Source organism: Natator depressus, chromosome 20 (genome assembly GCF_965152275.1).
Source record: "Natator depressus isolate rNatDep1 chromosome 20, rNatDep2.hap1, whole genome shotgun sequence".
NCBI classification, from domain to species: Eukaryota; Metazoa; Chordata; order Testudines; family Cheloniidae; genus Natator; species Natator depressus.
Genome location: NC_134253.1, coordinates 8807148 through 8813929, shown reverse-complemented (window position 1 = coordinate 8813929; position 6782 = coordinate 8807148).

The following is a 6782-nucleotide window of genomic DNA, read 5'->3' as shown; positions in this document are numbered from 1 at the left end:
TAGGCAGCCAGAGCAACCCACGGCCCAGGCATGGAGCAGGGGCACCCACCAGGCCAAACCATGGCATGGAGTGGGGGGCACCCACCAGGGATCTAGGACGATCCAGGGCATGGAGCGGGGGCACTCACTAGGCAGCCAGGGCGATCCAGGGCTTGGAGCAGGGGGCACCCACCAGGCAGCCAGGACAAGCCAGGGCATGGAGCAGGGGGCACCCACTAGGAATCTAGGATGACCCAGGGTGCAGAGTGGGAGGGGCATCCACTCACAAGGTTGAACCTGGGGGCATGTGGACAGCCATGGTGACCCAATGGTGCAGGGTGTGGTGGCAGGGGTACTCACCCACCAGTCAGCCAGGGTGACCCTGGAGCGAGGAGGAGGGGCAGCTCTCTGGTGTTTAAAAAAGAAAAGTTTACTCAGAACTTTTCCCCAAAACAGCAGAAAATCATCCTTCTTCCCCCAGCCCCTGGTTCGCCAGCGAGTTCAGTAACCCTTGGGGCACAGCGATGGCCTTGCCAGGGTGATGATGGGGTGGAGTTAGGGGGGTTTCTTTGTCCTTGTTGAGTGCCCCCTGCTGGCACAAATGGGGAATTGCTCCACAGGCTCCATGTGACCTGCGGCTCATCACTCACAACCTCACTAGCACTTTGGAACTGGTTCTTGTTACACACGCTGTAGCACTTGCAACACTAGGACAGCTGGGATCCTTCCCGGGAACAGCCCGTGCACATTGTAAATAAACACATGGAGAGGACGTCTGTGCACCTTTATGGAGCTGTATGAATGGACACAAGTGAGAGTTACCTTCCTCCAGCTATGGGCATCCCACACATTTGGGCTCAGTGTGGAGGCTGGGCGTGGGGGGACAGAATTGATCTCCTGCGTTAATTTGCCAGTCCCTGCAACATCAGTCCACCTTACTCCCCCAGAACCAAGGAGATGTGGCATGCTCTAGTGGTTAGAGCAGTGACTGGGAGTCAGCCTGTCTACGTTCTACTCTTGGCTCTCAGGGTAGAGGACTCCTGGGTTCCATTCCTAACCCTGCCACTCACTGTGGGTGAGTCACTTCCCTTCTTTGTGCCTCAGTTTCCCCATCTGTAGCATGGTGCTAGGTCTGTCTGGTTCCACACCCCGCTCTTGGCTCCCAAGAGCTGCAACCTGTAGATAGCTTTGCAATATCCAAACCAGCTGCTTCCAGCAGCTTTCCTCCCTGGATTGTTACTTTACTTCCTGCCATGGGGACTCAGCTGTGCTGTCCTGGGCATGGACAGCGCCCCCCAGGGGTTGGGCTCCATGCTACTCCAGCACAGCACTAGAACATCTGGGGTGTGGGTGTGACTGGTCAGTTCAGTTCTGACCCTTTTCCAGCTCAGGCTATCCCTGCACCACCTACAGTGGCTGAGCCTCCCCTCCGCCCCAGACACTCGCTACATCTCTGCAAGACGGGGAGGCATTGTCCCCACTTACTGATGGGGAAACAGGCCCTGTGAGACTAAGGGCCAGATCTGCAGAAGAGGTCAGCACCCAGCCGCTCCCATTCTTCTCCACAGGGGTGGGGTGGTGGGTGTTCTCCACTGTCTCAATAGGGGACAGGGGTTCTCTATTGTTCTACTGGGGGGTTACCGCCATCCCCGCTTCACCCCTTCCCCCAAGTCTCCACCGCCTCTTTCTGCCCACGTCCTGCCTCTTCCTGCACCCTCCCCCGAGTGTACCCCGCCGTCGCTCTGACCCCCTCCCCCCAGTGCCTCCTGCATGCCGCTGAACAGCCAATTGCGGCAGGCAGGAGGTGCTGGGAGGGAGGGGAAGGAGCTGATCGGCGGGGCTGCTGGTGGGTGCTGAGCACCCACTATGTTTTTTCCATGGGTGCACCAGCCTCAGAGCACCCACAGAGTCAGCACCCACAGGCTCTGGGTCTCTGCCTGGACCAGAGCACATTCAGGAGCAGCTTCTCATGGCTTTTCCCACCCGTAAGTATGGGGCCCCCCAGGGTAAACGTCACAAACGAAGCAGCCTTGCCCCATGCTGGGAGCAGGTTCCATCAGGAGTGGAGTGAGGATTCCAGTTCAATAGGGAATTGATCCCAACAGGGTCGCCCGTCCCAGCGCTGTCCCTCGCAGCGCTAGTCACCCAAGCCTGCGCAGTAAGTGTCTTTCTGTGTGTGTGTGTGTGTGAGAGAGAGACATAAGAGGATAAGAACCTACTGCTCCCATCAGCTAGTGGGGCTGCTCCTTTAGCTCTAGCTGTAGAGGATTATGCTTTTGGCACTGATGACCTGTGGTTCAGTCCCCACTGAAGACCTGTGCAGGGGTTTCATTAGAGCCACATGAGAGTGTAGGACAGGAAAAGACGAATAACTCAAGCCGTGCAGCTCATTACCATCACCGTAGCTGTAACAGCCCCCAGCCTCCACTCAGAGCGGGTTTGCTCAGAGCAGGGTTAGACAGAAGGATTAGAGCAGGTTTAGACAGATGCCACTCCATGGTTCCCCACAGCAGCCTCAGAAAGGGGGGTGTAGCCAGGATAGGAGGGGCTCAGAGATGGCTCTAAGGCTAAAAAAAGCTCATGCCAATCCTAGCTACTGTTTCCTTCTTCAGCTTCTGAGCCAGCAAATAAGTGTTTACAGGAAATCCACCAGCCAAGCAGCGATTTGCAGGCAGAGCTGAGCACAGTGTGAAGCGTGACATGGTTTTGCTGCTCCCGGATCCCGTGGGTGTGAATGGGGTTTCCAGCCAGTAAAAGTTCATCTACGGGACTGTCTCTGAAAGGGAGGAGATGCCTTATCTGCACCACAGTCTGCCCTGGACCCTCAATCGGGGCTCCCAGAGGCCGACCCAGGGCCCACACCCACCAGGGCTTCCTCAGCCCGACTCTGAGCCTGCACCGATCGGGTCTCCCACAGCCCGACCCAGGGCCTGCACCCATCGGGGCTCCCACAGCCCGACCCGGGGCCTGCACCGATGGGGCTCCCACAGCCCGACCTGGGGCCTGCACCCATCGGGGCTCCCACAGCCCGACCCGGGGCCTGCACCGATGGGGCTCCCACAGCCCGACCCGGGGCCTGCACCCATCGGGGCTCCCACAGCCTGACCCGGGGCCTGCACTGATGGGGCTCCCACAGCCCGACCCGGGGCCTGCACCCATCGGGGCTCCCACAGCCCGACCCGGGGCCTGCACCCATCAGGGCTCCCTCAGCCCGACCCGGGGCCTGCACTCATCGGGGCTCCCACAGCCCGACCCGGGGCCTGCACTCATTGGGGCTCCCACAGCCCGACCCGGGGCCTGCACTCATTGGGGCTCCCACAGCCCGACCCGGGGCCTGCACCCATCGGGGCTCCCACAGCCCGACCCAGGGCCTGCACCGATGGGGCTCCCACAGCCCAACCCAGGGCCTGCACCGATCGGGGCTCCCACAGCCCGACCCGGGGCCTGCACTCATCGGGGCTCCCACAGCCCGACTCGGGGCCTGCACCAATCAGGGCTCCCACAATCTCTCCTGGGCAGAGGCGAATTAAGATTTATTGGGGCCCTGGGTACAAAGAACATTTGGACCCCCCACCCAACCCTCCGGGGTCCCGCCCCCTGCTCCTCCCATTCCCCCAGGTCCCATTGCCTGATCTGGCCAGAAGCCAGGCTGTGGTAAGAGTTGCACGGGGAACCTGGGCTGCTGTGGGGAGCCCCAGACCCTACACCTGCCCTGGACAGCATACCCTGGGGGACAGGGACAGGGGCCGGCGGCTGCTCTCAGGCACCCTGGCACCCCATCCAGGGCAGGTGGAGGGGCTGGTGCTCCCTGCCGCTTCCTGGGATCCCTGGGCAGCTCTTACCACAGCCTAAGGTCACCATATGTCCAATTTTGGCTGGGACAGTCCCCTTTTTAAGCCCTGCCCCCGAGATCCCAACTTCTTTGGCAAAAGCGGGCATTTGTCCCATTTGCTCTCGCCAACTTGACTCCTCTGCTGTGAGGCTGTGACAGTCCCAATGTCCCAGGAACCACACACCAGACCCCACTTTATGATCTAGCCAGCAAGTTAAAGAAGTATGGATTGGATGAATAGACTATAAGGTGGATAGAAAGCTGGCTAGATTGTTGGGCTCAATGGGTAGTGATCAATGGCTCGATGTCTAGTTGGCAGCTGGTATCAAGCGGAATGCCCCAAGGGTCGGTCCCCGGGCCAGTTTTGTTCAACATAGAATCATAGAATCATAGAATATCAGGGTTGGAAGGGACCTCAGGAGGTCATCTAGTCCAACCCCCTGCTCAAAGCAGGACCAATCCCCAATCAAATCATCCCAGCCAAGGCTTTGTCAAGCCTGACCTTAAAAACTTCCAAGGAAGGAGATTCTACCACCTCCCTAGGTAACGCATTCCAGTGTTTCACCACCCTCCTAGTGAAAAAGTTTTTCCTAATATCCAACCTAAACCTCCCCCACTGCAACTTGAGACCATTACTCCTTGTCCTGTCCTCTTCTACCACTGAGAATAGTCTAGAACCATCCTCTCTGGAACCACCTTTCAGGTAGTTGAAAGCAGCTATCAAATCCCCCCTCATTCTTCTCTTCTGCAGACTAAACAATCCCAGTTCCCTCAGCCTCTCCTCATACGTCATGTGTTCCAGACCCCTAATCATTTTTGTTGCCCTTCTCTGGACTCTCTCCAGTTTATCCACATCCTTCTTGTAGTGTGGGGCCCAAAACTGGACACAGTACTCCAGATGAGGCCTCACCAATGTCGAATAGAGGGGGACGATCACGTCCCTCGATCTGCTCGCTATCAATGATCTGGATGATGGGATGAATTGCCCTCTTAGCAAGTTCGCAGATGACACTAAACTGGGGGGAGAGGTAGATACGCTGGTGTGTAGGGTTAGAGTCCAGAGTGACCTAGACAAATTGGAGGATTGGGCCAAAAGAAATCTGATGAGGTTCAACAAAGACAAATGCAGAGTCCTGCACTTAGGACGGAAGAATCCCATGCACTGCTACAGGCTGGGGACCGACTGGCTAAGCAGCAGTTCTGCAGAAAAGGACCTGGGGGCTACAATGGACGAGAAGCTGGATATGAGTCAGCTGTGTGCCCTTGTTGCCAAGAAGGATAACGGCATATTGGGCTGCATTAGTAGGAGCATTGCCAGCAGGTCGAGGGAAGTGATTATTCCCCTCTATTCAGCACTGGTGAGGCCACACCAGGAGTATTGCATCCAGTTTTGGTCCCCCCACTACAGAAGGGATGTGGACAAATTGGAGAGAGTCCAGCAGAGGGCAATGAAAATGATTAGGAGGTGGGGCACCTGATTTATGAGGAGAGGCTGAGGGAAACGGGGTTATTTATTCTGCAGAAGAGAAGAGTGAGGGGCGATTTGATAGCAGCCTTCAACTACCTGAAGGGGGCTGATCACGATCTCCAGCCGCTAAAAGTCCAGCAGTGCAGCAGGACTAAGGCAGGCTCCCTGCTTGCCCTGGCCCTGTGCCACTCATAGATTCATAGATATTTAGGTCAGAAGGAACCATTATGATCATCTAGTCTGACCTCCTGCACAACGCAGGCCACAGAATTTCACCCACCAATCCTACAAAAAAAAACCCTCACACCTATATCTGTGCTATTGAAGTCCTCAAATCGTAGTTTAAAGACTTCAAGGAGCAGAGAATCCTCCAGCAAATGACCTGTGCCCCATGCTACAGAGGAAGGCGAAAAACCTCCAGGGCCTCTTCCAATCTGCCCTGGAGGAAAATTCCTTCTCGACCCCAAATATGGCCATCAGCTAAACCCTGAGCATATGGGCAAGATTCATCAGCCAGATACTACAGAAAATTCTTTCCTGGGTAACTCGGATCTCACCCCATCTAATAGCCCATCACAGGCCATTGGGCCTATTTACCATGAATATTTAATTACCAAAACCATGTTATCCCATCATACCATCTCCTCCATAAACTTATTGAGTTTAATCTTAAAGCCAGATAGATCTTTTGCCCCCACTGCTTCCCTTGGAAGGCTATTCCAAAACTTCACTCCTCTGATGGTTAAAAACCTTCGTCTAATTTCTAGTCTAAATTTCCTAGTGGCCAGTTCATATCCATTTGTTCTTGTGTCCACATTGGTACTGAGCTTAAATAATTCCTCTCCCTCTCTGGTATTTATCCCTCTGATATATTTACAGAGAGCAATCATATCTCCCCTCAACCTTCTTTTAGTTAGGCTAAACAAGCCAAGCTCCCTGAGTCTCCTTTCATAAGACAAGTTTTCCATTCCTCGGATCATCCTAGTAGCCCTTCTCTGTACCTGTTCCAGTTTGAATTCATCCTTCTTAAACATGGGAGACCAGAACTGCACACAGTATTCCAGGTGAGGTCTCACCAGTGCCTTGTATAACGGTACTAAAACCTCCTTATCTCTACTGGAAATACCTCTCCTGATGCATCCCAAGACCACATTAGCTTTTTTCACAGCCATATCACATTGGCGGCTCATAGTCATCCTATGATCAACCAATACTCCAAGGTCCTTTTCCTCCTCCGTTACTTCTAATTGATTTCAGAGTAACAGGCATGTTAGTCTGTATTCGCAAAAAGAAAAGGAGTACTTGTGGCACCTTAGAGACTAACGTCCCTAGCTTATAACTAAAATTCTTGTTATTAATCCCTAAATGCATGACCTTACACTTCTCACTATTAAATTTCATCCTATTACTATTACTCCAGTTTACAAGGTCATCCAGATCCTCCTGTAGGGTATCCCTGTCCTTCTCTAAATTGGCAATACCTCCCAGCTTTGTATCATCCGC